The sequence below is a fragment of the Protomyctophum parallelum genome (assembly GCF_964188405.1).
Source record: "Protomyctophum parallelum genome assembly, chromosome: 11".
In the NCBI taxonomy this organism is placed as follows: Eukaryota; Metazoa; Chordata; class Actinopteri; order Myctophiformes; family Myctophidae; genus Protomyctophum; species Protomyctophum parallelum.
Window position 1 is genome coordinate 43437499 of NC_139707.1, and position 13276 is coordinate 43450774.

At 41.2% G+C, this 13276-nt stretch overlaps 1 protein-coding gene across 1 annotated transcript in view; it reads left to right on the forward strand.

The window, feature by feature from the left end:
- The first annotated feature begins 760 nt into the window (after nt 1-760).
- The window catches only part of nck2a (NCK adaptor protein 2a), a 38070-nt gene continuing 25554 nt past the window's right edge, over nt 761-13276 (forward strand). The window contains exon 1 of the mRNA XM_083777014.1: nt 761-990. The gene's annotated coding sequence lies outside the window, so the exon portion shown is untranslated. The remainder of the gene's footprint in view (nt 991-13276) is intronic.

Sequence of the window (13276 nt, forward strand, 5' to 3'; positions counted from 1 at the left end):
AGGGGCAATATGTGGTCCATTAATGAGGACCAATATGAAGATTTATCTGTAATTAACATTTAAGCTGCTCCATCATCCACACACTGATGCAATTATACAAACACTGAATGTTTGAATCCTTCTTTATTGACCAATGAATGAAATTGTTGTCATGCCTATCCCCGATTGACCCCTACAGTCCGAGATGGGCATTCATTTATATGATGAATTCCTGTTCTGTTCTTTAACTACATAGAAGTGTCTATTTGTATGTCTCTAAATGTTTTTGATGAATTGAACAATGTGGACCCTGTTGTAAACAAGTGTAATGCTTAATTGGGTCGTCCACTCACAGTTAACAGTCTTTGTATTGAGTTTGTGCTTGAAATGTACTGTAATTCTACAAACTGTTAATGCATATTTCAATCAATAAAAAAAAAAGGCATGCATTCGAAATAGTAATGTCTTCGAAACACGTATTTCCTGTATTTTAAAATGATAGAAAATACGTATTTACAGTATTTAAAAATACAAAAAAAAAAGAAAGAAAAATAAATACAAGAAAAAGTATTTAAAAATACATGTATTTAAAATACATGCCCATCTTCTCTGCCTACAGTATGAGCTGAATTTGTCACTTTCCCATTATGATCGGCAAGTGGCAGTAATACCCCTCGCAGACCGAGCGTCCCTTTACCCCGGCGGGTCCTACACGCGCTCCGGCGTTGGTGACGTCACTCGTCGGGCGAGTGGATGGATTGAGGAGGTGGAGGCAGTAGTAGTCACCCTGCGACGAAAAACAAGCAAGGACAGACCGAGTACTAGTACAGCTATAGTTGAGCCTATTTCAAACAAAGGGAACTGTATGAGAACCCGAAGACTTCGCGGGTTCGCTGTGTATTTGTTGTTTCTTTTGTCCAGGTTCACTTAATTGATTTACAAAAGGGGTTTCGTTCCGCGCGCCGAGCCCGGGGGTTTGCCCATGTATTCACAGTGGAGTGAACACTAAAGGTAAGCAAGCGTAAACGCTCGTCTAGCTACAAGTTGGCAGGTTTTGTGTCTTGTTCACAAGGTTGTTGTTGCTTGTCGCTGCAGTGCTATATTGCTGTATTGGGTTTATTTTAAACTAAAATTGCAGACAACATCACAACAATAACTAAAGTTGTGATCAAAATGGTAGCTTTCTCGCGTCTCACTTCAAGACAAGGCTCTTTGGCGCTGGGTCTTTGTCCAGTCTGATGTGGCCCAACATGTTGAGGCTATACCACTTTGATTCAAATATCCAGTGGTTCACTTTGTTTGAGACAAGTCAGGCATTGTTATTATTTTTTATATGCCCCCTCTTGCATTTATCCGATTTTAGTGGGACCGATCTTGTAAGGCCTAGTACTATTTGCAGTTTGGGTTTAGGCTGCAGGTCTAGTCTAGTCTCACTAGTACCCCCCTTAACTTATCTACAGTCTACTACTACAAGTGTCAAGTGTGCCATGTGTTGCCTATGTCAAATGGCAGGTAGACCTGCAGTAGTTGACACACAGCTAAACATAGCATTATAGTTACTTACACTCACTGCACTGTCTAGTTTGTCAAGGTTTCTACTGGATGTGTAGGCTAATTGTAGGGGGTGCATGTCATGGCATGATTTTGTGTACCCCTCCCTTCAGAGGTCAACACCAAAGCCAGCCAGGCAACCACCAATACATTTTTTCTTTCAAGTATTTGGAAATGTTTAGACTTTAGAGGGATGGAAGTTGTGTCTAAAGCAGTGTTCCTGATCTATGAGTAACTATGTTGGGGAGAGATTTCAGATTGCCAGTATTGTTGTTCAGGTAGGCTATAGTTTCATGACACACCTATTTTACCTCCACGCCCTCCACTAAGATCACCATGGTAACACTGTTTTATAGGCCAAAGGTTCGCTTGGCAATGATAAGTATGAGGAAGAAGGCATGTCTGGGAAAGAAAGGCATTCTTTTGACATTACTTCCTTGATAAACTTCATTCAAATGAAGCCGCAGTTGAATTTTATTTAGCTTCAGGGCAGGTTAAGCCTTTTATTGGCTGAGAAGTATGAAACAAAAACAAAACAAAACAAAAGGCTCAGCAGCACATGTACTTGAAAGTCCCAAGACTTTAAAGAAGTAAATCAATGAATATGCCATTAGCTGCTGACTAGTGCAGATGAGTTGAGTACAGACAGGAGAGTTATCATTAATCAGTAATAGATATCCTGGATACATGTCCCTGAATGTCTCTGTTTACTGCTTGCTGACATACTGTAGAGAAGAGATTCTCAAACTTTTTCATGTTGTAACAGCACACAAATTCTTTAAAAGTGTGTCAAGGTATAGATACCTTGAATGAGTCAAAATCAGTGTGGAAGGAGGTAAGAAGGTGGCAAACTTAAAAGAGGGTCCAAGGCAGCAAAACGCCAAAATATTTGGCGTTTTGGCCGCAGGCCCCCCCCCTGAAAATATTTTTGACATGGCCCCCCAAACAATATTTGTTTTGTTAAAATGATTCAAAATATTCAATTTCCCCCCAAATTTTCCAAGATTTTTTGATAATGGCAAATGTACAAGCTTGTAGATCGGCTATTTTTTTTAAATGGAAGAGTCAATGTGTACACGGTTAAAGTGGTTGAACCCATTTTGATTAACTAAACTAGCTGGGGATGCCCTGGAACCCCCAGCCTTAAGGACCCCTGGGGGTCCCCAGGCCCACTTTGAGAACCACTGCTGTAGAGATCTTCATTGATGATCAACAGGGCCCTTTTCCTATTAGTACCATGGATTGAGCGTAAAGGAGCAACAGAAGTACTGTTGTAATGTATTGGTTCACTAGGTTTAACAAAGGAGGCTCATTTTGGAATCGGACCTTTCGCATGGAATTACAACATGAATAATATCTTGGTTTTGTCTGCCAGTGTCTCATGCTCCTTACATCTGCTGCTTGCATCGATTGAGGACATGCAGGATCTGAATAAATTGCATTGTAATGCAGGTACAAGGCTTAATCTTACTTATATTATTTGATAATCAAAGACCAAGGCTGCATTCACACATTTTTCTACAGGATGGTGACTTTTTTTTTAATTATTATTTTGGCATGTGATTTATTTGTGAGGCTGAAAAACAATTTGGGCTCCCATGACAGCTCTTCCCTAGGGGGAAGGGGGGTTTTGTGGGCTGTGTAAGTTGACGATCTCGCTCTGTGACTTGTCCCTCCCTGTGGAAATAAACAAGTGCAGATGGACAGTTGGGACTCACAGCGATATGTTTATGGAGGGTGGGAGGGAGACAAAGGCCATCTTATTGTCATTGTTGTTATATGTCTCTAATCATCTTAAATCTGGGGCAGGGCCAGCTATTAAATGGGCAGTGGGTACAGTAATGAGGGTGAAGCTCTATACTGTGACCCCATAACCTGAGTCCTAGAAGAAAGAGGATTTATGCTGCTATTGAGAATATGGGGTCAGTTGGTTGACAATTAAAATAAATAATGGTGTCCTTATGCATACCTCCTGTGGTTTATTTGAGAAAATCACCCGTTCTTATGTGTTAAAAAATCTTTAGGAAAATCGTTCAGTCTGAAAACTGTTAAATGCTGTCTCTCTGTGGGTCTCTTAGCCTTCCATGCACACTCTATACTTTACTTTCTGTGGTTTTAGTCTCAAAGTCCTTTCATTTTGTCATCACAGACTCGGTCCATTGGTGTATCCCTCCCCAATGCTGCCTTTTGCTGACTGTTGGTTTCACTATCCTGTGTCAGTGTGAGATGAAGAGTGAGGGGTAGTGGAAGTGTGTCAGTGAGAGGAAAAAGCTGGCACTAGTATTATATAGTAGTATTATAGTATAGTATTATATACTGGTAATCTCTGTCATGCACTCACCCTATCAGCCCTGGACTATTTTCCCAAACCATAAAGCCAGGAGAAGGTCAAGATTTGGCGTTCAGTGGCCACTTAAGTAATCATAACCAGTTATGAAAAGTATGACTTTATCATGGCAGTCAGATACAGTTTGTTTCATACAGATATGGTTTGTTACAAAATAATGCGGGCTTGCTAGTTGCTACCAAATTATTTTCCCACAACATAAAAATGGGGCCCTGGCCTGGCCTGGACACCCTGAAGACCTTTCCTATACTGTATCTGATTTACTTTTATACCACTTAAACAGCACAACTTGGTCATGGCAAGATATCTTTTTTTTTAAATCTGGAAATGTTGCTAAATGACTAGGCATCCTTGAAGTAAAAACGTTTGCTTAAATGTGAGAGAATATTAAAACCTAGCCCTGGTTCTTGACTCTCGTATTCATACGAGAGTCAAGGCGTAACTGCACCCTGTTTTTTGCGCTCGCTACATTTACAAAGAATCCGTATATATAAACATTCGGAATTCAAATATAAAGTACTCACAATTTGTCCCACGGGTGTTAGTTAGTTGCTGCTCTAGCGATTAGAATTGCTGCATCCCGCGTTGTTTAATAAAAAGCATTTTTATCCGAGCTGTTATTTTGCCATTGGCTTTCAACTACGCGCCCCTATCGGTCGGGAGGAGGGTGGCACTCGGTGTGTTCGATATAGGTACGCTGACCGCCCTGCCAATACAGACTAATAGGCGAGTGCGCTCCCGGTGTGCAACTGTGGATTTCCCAAACGAACCCCGTTTGAAATAAGTAGCCGGGGCGCTCAGATAAAAATGCTTTTTATTAAACAACGCGGGATGCAGCAATTCTAATCGCTGGAGCAGCAACTAACTAACACCCGTGGGACAAATTGTGAGTACTTTATATTTGAATTCCGAATGTTTATATATGCGGATTCTTTGTAAATGTAGCGAGCGCAAAAAACAGGGTGCAGTTACGTCATGACTGTCATGATAATCATCATGGCAGTCATGTTTCAGGGCTAATTAAAACCATGAGAGAGAGAGGGTTGCTGCTGGGGAAATATTAGTTGAGGGACTGTAAAACACCTCTCTACTCTTACCATCATTAGTGGTCCTCCTTTTTCCCCCAAATCTCGTTCACCCAGATCGGTTGATGCATGGTGCATTATCTTCAGTTTGCAATGTATGGCTGGGTTCATATTAACCGGCCCTAACGTTTGTATGTTATGGGGCGAGTCAGGGTGAGAGGTGAGAGGTGAAACACACTGCTTTTTAATAGGCAGTGAGAAATGTCAGTGAAAGTTCAAAACCCACAGGTGCATTGAAACATGTTAACTGTGTCTTCAATTTATATAACATTATCATCAGATGAAGATCCTAAATCTGTCTAAATATTTATCCGAAACCGCAACTATAAATTATTTTCGTAGTGATTATTCTATTCAGTGATGTAAATAGGTTTTCGATGTAATGGGTCCTGGGACAAGACCCAGGGATGGTCTTTTAGATGGGTCCCAGGGACATTTTATGAGTCCTACTACAATGACGTTAGAGTACAGTACTGAGTACAGTATTCCATCCCAGCCAGGACCCCCGGAGCGTGACATGATTGCGTCCTTTCTCAATTTAGTCAGTCTGAGGATGCAGGCTATTATTTGCATCACTGCTATTCTATCAATTCTATCAAGTACTTACTATTCGAGAAGCATTATGTCAACAGTCAACGAACTGACGTGACCAAAAAAAGAGAGCATTCTATTCAACCAAATTGAAGTGGATTAGTCTGATTTCTTGGTGGTATTACGGTGTTGTGAAAATAATGAATCTACAAGATCACAATGCCTCTGCCTCTTTCGCTATTTAATTTTCGAGTGGTGTTTGTGTGTATCAAATTTGAGAGGATTTTTACTAAGAAGATAATCAATAGTTGCAGCCCTAAATCAACGGATTAGTTTGATTAACTGTTACACCCATACTTGCAACCTTGTACTGTACCACTTTTTGTTTTCACTTATCAGAGTTGTCAACAATCCATCCATTTATCTTTCCGTTATAACTGAATGGAAGAGGAAGTCAATGCAGTACCTAGTTACTACATTATACACAACGCCATTGGGATGCACGAAGATAGTTTGGTCATTGTTTATGAGTCTGCTTTATCATTTCATATTAGTGAAGGCATTGGCCTTCATGGTCTTAATTGATTCAATTAAGTGGACTTTTCCCTCTTGTGGCTCTGCTGATGCGCACGCACACACACACACGCGCGCGCGCACACACACACACACACACACACACACACACACACACACACACACACACACACACACACACACACACACACACACACACACACACACACACACACACAGGCACTTCTCTCTCTCTGTGTGTTATCTCACACAGAACATGAGAGCTTTACTTATCTATACACCACAGAATGAGCCATATTCCCAAGTCCCCTCTCAGAGGACCATGACCCGTGTTACATACGTCCCTCTGAGCTTCAGCCTCATTAGCAGTAGACTCTTTCCATGCCATGCTCTTCCGAGAGCATCCTTTTCTCTAGTCAACCTCATGCACTGCAACAAGGCAGTACTGAATCAAGTTTCCGTTGCCTATTTCTAACCCCAAATGTTTCAGATGCATAACATACTGTTTATTGTTTACGTTTAAACGTTTTAGTCATTTGTCAATTGTAACGCACTGTCCGACCACCACCTACCTACCTACCTTTAGATTCAACTAAGGTGAATTGCCGTCTACTGTCTAGCATAAATGGACAGTGGAATTGACTGCGGGATTAAATATATCACAATGCCACGTTCACTGCCTGGATTTCACTAACCTTTGAAGAACGGCTGCGCCAACATCATTATTGAAAATCCGCTTTAAAATGGTGCAATTGATGGTCGTGTTGAAAAATAATCCAAAGTGGCGATCACAACAACAGAGTGGAGGAGCACCACCACCTTTGCAATGCATTGGGCCTCAATTTCCCAGAACCCTTTGCCTGCCAGTGCGATGGATGTTTTTCCGATGACGTCATCAAAACGCGTCACCTGATGGTTTCCCGTAAGTCTTAAAAACGCGAATTAAACGATGAAAACATAACTCGTGTAACTCGTTATTGGGAGGGAAGCTTTTCTACAGTCGATTAACTTGTGTTCGGGAGCTCTGTGTGGAAGAGGGACATTAAACTAACGGGTGCCAGATCATATTATTGGTTGAAATTGGTCTGGGCCTGCTGGGCACTAATCACACACTATATGGTTTAATAATTTGACAGGAAGTAATTAACACAATCCCTCCCGTAACAATAGGCGGGAGGGAAATAGCAAAGTAGAAGAAGAGCCCCTGGGCCCCCGCCAGCTGTAGTGGGGCTTCGCTCTAGTCTATCGAGGACCCGCGAGGGAGTTGTTTTGATCAGCGCGGTGTTTTCAGTATGGATTTATAAGCTCCCAAACGTCAGATTCTGTCTCATTGTGAGCAAAAAAAGGACTAATAAGCGTGTGCACGGACGGCTGCACGCGCACGTCTGATTCGCATTTAGACTGTTCTAGCGTAAAATAATAATAATAATAATATTTACATTTTTTTTAAATAAAGATTAATGCCAAATAATCAAATCTCGTTTTGCCACAGTGGGGTACAAAGTACAATAGATATTCACGAGATGATCTCGTTTCAGCACAGATTGTGTTAAGAAGAAGGACCCTTGATATAACAATATGCTAATTTATTTCATTTTATCTATTGTTAACCACAATAACAAGCGTCTTGGAGCTTTGGTGGCATGCATCCGTTTCATCTGAAAAGTATGTTAATGAGATGGAACAAATAGAAATGTAACTTTCCAAATACATATTGTGGTTGACAAGTTTCCCAAAATGAATGGGAGAGAACTATCAATAAGTAACAGGGTCCGGATGTGGCCTGTGGGCAGCCAGTTGCTCATCATAGATTTATATAATTTAAATTACACCCCTTGTGAAAGAGTCACAGTAGAATGAGCAAATCAGTGGGACCGTCTTGACTTGAGCTGGTTGTTGAGATCATGGCATCCAGGTTTCCTCAAGATTGTTTGCAGTCAGTATTCGGCATAATCCAGAGAAGTGCCAGTGCATTACTCTCTTGAAAGGGAAAGCGAAATAGTGCCACAGAGGAATCTCATGTCTCACAATAGAATGCGGGTTTGCTGAGACATGCGTGAGGGCAGCTTAGGGAGATGGAATTCAACACCAGTGAAAACCTGCCACATGCTCTGTTAGCCCCAACCCCGCCTGAGCAAAACAAAGGTCAGGCTGTCACAATTATATACTGAGCTACAACATACACACCAGTTTAAATATCTTGAGCTTGATTTATACTTTATTTATTGCAAGACGTCGCTTGCCAAAGCAATTTTCCTAATACTTACGTAGTTGAAATAAATGTATTTTCTGTGAGCAATATGGCCGTACCGACCGTACCTGCATACTATGGAGTTTGTATAAACTAGTCTGGCCAAGACATCCAGCGCAGCAGAGTGCACAGGGCGGGTGCAGTACTTAGTTTAGACAGTTTTTGGTTTAGACTAGTCATTGGTTAGACCAGTTATTAGTCCTACAACTACAACCTATCTCAAACCCTCACCCTAAACCTAACCTCCCACGGGGCAGCACACCTAAACCTAAACTTAACCCATATCTAACCAATGACTAGTCTAAACTAAGTATGCACCCCCACAGGGCAATAAACTCATTCACAGCCTCAGTCATATTAATAGGTTTCAGTTCTGTTTCTGTGGGTTTTGCAGTTCAGTTTCAGATCTGTTTCTGGGCTTTTGCAGCACTCGTTCCATGTTGCCAAAGAGGAGCTGTGGTACATTTAGGAGTCCCCAGCGGTTCCTTGAATGTACAAAACTCTGATCATTAATGTACTGTAAATCTGGTTTAATTTCTGAGCAGTGAATAACAAATACAAACGCAGAGAGAGACAGAGAGCTGTTATTGTCAATGATTGTATCTGTACAGATGGAAGGCCAAGTTTATTCTTAGAATACCTCCTTATTATATATAATAAGTTAATAACACAACATTCTGAAGTGTGCTGCTTCAGGGTGAATTCAGAGTTGCTGGATGGCGGGGCATACAGTAGTAGTGATAGGCTTTCTTTATACACACACATGCACACATGTACGTATGCATGCGCATGCACGCAGGTGCTGCATAGAAATCATGCTTTATTTATGAGATGTACAGCTCAAAGTGCCTCAGGGCACTAGGGCAGTACAGTACATGCATGGTATTCCACACATGCACACACAAACACACACACACCGGTCTAGTGACATACTGTATATTGCTGGCAACCTATTTACGCTTTATCTGTGGCAGAGGCAGAGCTGTTTTGAGTGTGACCTCTGTCTGCACAGTGTGTGGAGGGCTGCTGGCAGATGTTTGCTGAATGTGGCGCTTCAGTGTTTTTTATGTGGCCACACTGAGCACTATGGAAGAAATGATATCATCCAGCATGCTTCATGTCAGGAACAGAAACATCATCCTCCCCGGCAGAATTAAGCCATTTTAGCCCCGACGTCGAGAAAAATAAATAAATAAGCCTTCTAAATTCTGACAGTTTTCTGAAATGTTTCTATGTCAGTGGTGCTCTATATTTCATGTATTTGGCCGCGCCGACCCCCATCTGAAAATATGTAGTTCCAGGCACCCCCCAGAAGCAAAGATTTGAGTTAAAAACGTTCGCTGTGAAAGAATATATATATATTCAAAGATTTGCGCCACATTTTCATTATAATGTTTTTTTAGCAGATCTACAAGCTCGTAGTGCGGCACTCGGTGCCGCACTATGAGCTTGTAGATCTGCTATTTTTCAACAGATAAAGTATAACATAATGCTTAAAAACACCAAAAGGGGTTCCCGCCCAGAATGGGTTAAGCCACAAAAAATGACTAGTGCCAGTGGCATTGAATGGTTTTAGCAACCTGGTATGCAGTGGAAGTCAAAAACACAGAAAACACATGTGGAGTGGAAAACAAGTATACAAAAGTATAAAGCTGGAGTTATACTTGTTGTCATGCACCGAAAATAGCTGATCAACAAGTTAACAACACACAAGTTTATAGATAACAAATGACAAGTTGCTTGTGTACATGTTGACATTTTGGCCGGGTGTTATACTCCCTGAATTAACTTACTGTAAAACACTAATGCCCAATTTTGTAAAACTCGGTTGAGCACTGTCACACACATACAAAAATTACACTGAAGCATATTTGACATGCATCAAGTTGGTCCTCTTGTTTACCTTGAAGGCGGCGGTGGCTCAGGGGTAGAGTGCCTGGATGGTAACCGTAAGGTTGCCAGTTCGAACCCGGGCTCCCCCAGAGTTACTGTCGAAGTGTCCTTGAGCAAGACACTGAACCCCTAATTGCTCCCGATGTGCTAGTTGGTGCCTTGCATGGTTTCCGCTGCCATCGGTGTATGAATGTGTGTGTGAATGGGTGAATGTAATGCACAATCTCTGTAAAGCGCCTTGGATAAAGGCGCTATATAAATGCACCATTTACCATTTATTTTACCAATTCTTTAAGCTTCGAAATGTCTGTATTTAGCAAATTAACTAGAAATATGCACTCCACCAGCCTACCCGGCCTGCAAAGTTTTGAATTCAGTCAGAATTTATGTCAGAAAGTATCTGACATAAATATTCATCTTGATCACATTACTCCAGAAATGGTGTGTATGAATTTGTGAGAGGTTTGGACAATAATTGTAGGAGTAGTAGCAGAACGTGTTTTAAATGTGTTTTAACCTAAGTGTGGCACAAATGGCACGGACGGACAGGAGCAACAAAAAAAAAGCACTGCACAGACCCAAATGAAATGAGAGATATCAAATACACATGCAATTGAATGCAAGCAAACACACTTGAAATCATCCATATACACTTACTTAACCCATTCTGGGCGGGAACCCTTTTTGGTGTTTAAAGCATTATGTTATGCTTTAGCTATTGAAAAATAGCAGATCTACAAGCTCATATGAACTTGTAGGTCTGCTATTTTTGAGAAATTGTGAAAATGTGGCGCAAATCTTTGAATATATATATTCTTTCAGAGCGAACGTATTTAACTCAGATCTTTGCTCCTGGAACTACATATTTTGGGATGGGATCGGTGGCCAAATACACATAATTCTGGGAGTCCTTGACATGAAATAAAGCCCTTTGAATTGAATTGAAATAGCTTGAGAACCACTGACACAGAAACATAGGTTTTTCCAGAAAACTGTCAGGATTTAGAAGGCATTTGTAGAATCGTCCTCAGGTCTAAATGGGTTTTAAGGTGAAGGTCTGCGGCCAATGTACGCCAATGCTGCAACTTGGCCCCCGCATTTCCATCCCAGTTCTTTCATTTCCTTCTCCACTAGATCTTCTCCATGTCTCATTGGGTTGGCCTCATTTTCTCTTCCCTGGTGGTGTCCATCTCCTGGCTACCCTTGGCTTGGGATGGCCCTGGGGGTCCATTCTGCACATATTTGTGCAATCCACATTCACCTTCTGAACTCCATACTACTGCTCCATAATTTATATTTTTTGACAACATGGTATATTATCGTTTGGCCTATTTTCTGGCTGTTTTCTGGCTGTATTCCTTCAGCTTAATTCATATTTACATATGGCATAGGAACCCAGTTACATAAAGATATTTGTAAGTGAAGAAAAATAAAAAACATTAGTACAGGTAAAATACTGTTAACGGGTAACTGCAGCAAACTGCATTTGTGAGGGAGCAATTAGTTGATCAAACAGTGTAGTTTTTTCACTATGGCTTCTACATTCTACAGGCAAGGCCAATTTATTTGTATAGCACATTTCAACAACAAGGCAATCCACTGTGCTTTGCTTTTATATAAAACATGAAGTAGAGAAACACATTATAAATTTCAGCATGTAAAAAAGAAGTTGAGAAATGATGCGCTCAATCTCTGCTTAACTTTTACATTTTATGAATGTACAAGATCTCATTGGCATGCTCTCTTTATGTTTGCACTGTATTGGCCATCACACAGCAAAGAGCCTTAACCAGTGGCATATCTACTATAAGGCGAGGACAGGCGTCCGCCTGTCCAAATCTATTTTCTGCCTTGCCAAAATCCATACACAGAGGACAAAAACAAGACCTGAGAACTATTAGTGGACGGCGGACTGGCCGTTGCGATAGAGCGCGACCCTCAATCACCCATTCGAATGCAAATGCATGCCTTTCAGCCTTTGTATCCTACTCGTCTGGCAGGTATATCTATTTGAAAACCTTTAGTGCTACTGCTGGGGGACGCCGACAATTAACACATCTGGCCTGCCCAAAATGTAATTCCTGGAAACGACACTGGCCTTGGCTTGGCACGACCTTCCACGGCAGGGCTGAGAAAGACGATGTGAGAAAAACGACACACCCACAAGTCTAAAGTCTCTCACGGTCTCTTGCTATATGGACCTGATATTGTTAAATGTTGGTGCCATCAACAACTGTTGCGCCAGTTACTGGCAGAAGTTGTCGTGGTGCAGCTGTTATTGTGGTCTGCATAAAAAACAATTTTGTGAATTGTAGTAGTTTTATTTAAGAAAATATGCAGTTGCAGCTGGCGAGTGTGCTTATATTGGTGCTGCTGGTTGAGGTTGTTTTTAGAAATTGTGGAGGGGAAGTTGTATTGGGTGCATCCAGATATTATATTATAGATACTAAAGTCTATCTGGGATAGCTCTCCAATCTCCACATGGCTGTGAGAAGAAAGTTAATATACAGTACAGTATAGAGCGTCGCAGTAACGCCCCCTGCGAGGGCACCAGGAAATAATTCCCCATTCAGTTTGAGACGTTTCAAAAACTATTTATTTTAAGACCTTTTTAAAGCCTCGGACAAAGCCAACTCTGCTCACAACTCATGACAATAAACACATTTTTTGGGCCGAACAGATAATTTGATTTTTTCAAATTTTTTCTAATTATTTGTTTGTCCCAAAAAAAACGTGTTTATTGTCATGAGTTGTCGCCTAAATAAATACTTTTTGAAACATCTATGGGAAATGAATTATTTCCTGGTGCCCTCGTCGTTCTGGGCGGCGTTCTGGACTGCGACGCTGTATAATCTATACACAAACTGATGCACAGGACATGTAGTATATAATGTATACACAAACCAGTGGTCATTAACAGGGGGTCCTAGGGAGTTACTACTGTATAGGCAGGCCACCCAAATGTTTAATATTATCAATGTGTAAACCAACACAAAAACCTTTTTATTTGCAGTGCACAAGACTAACGATAGGATTGTCAAACAAATCTATGAAGCCACAAAAGCTGCAGCATGGAGTCACTTAAAAGAAAATAACCCCCCCCCC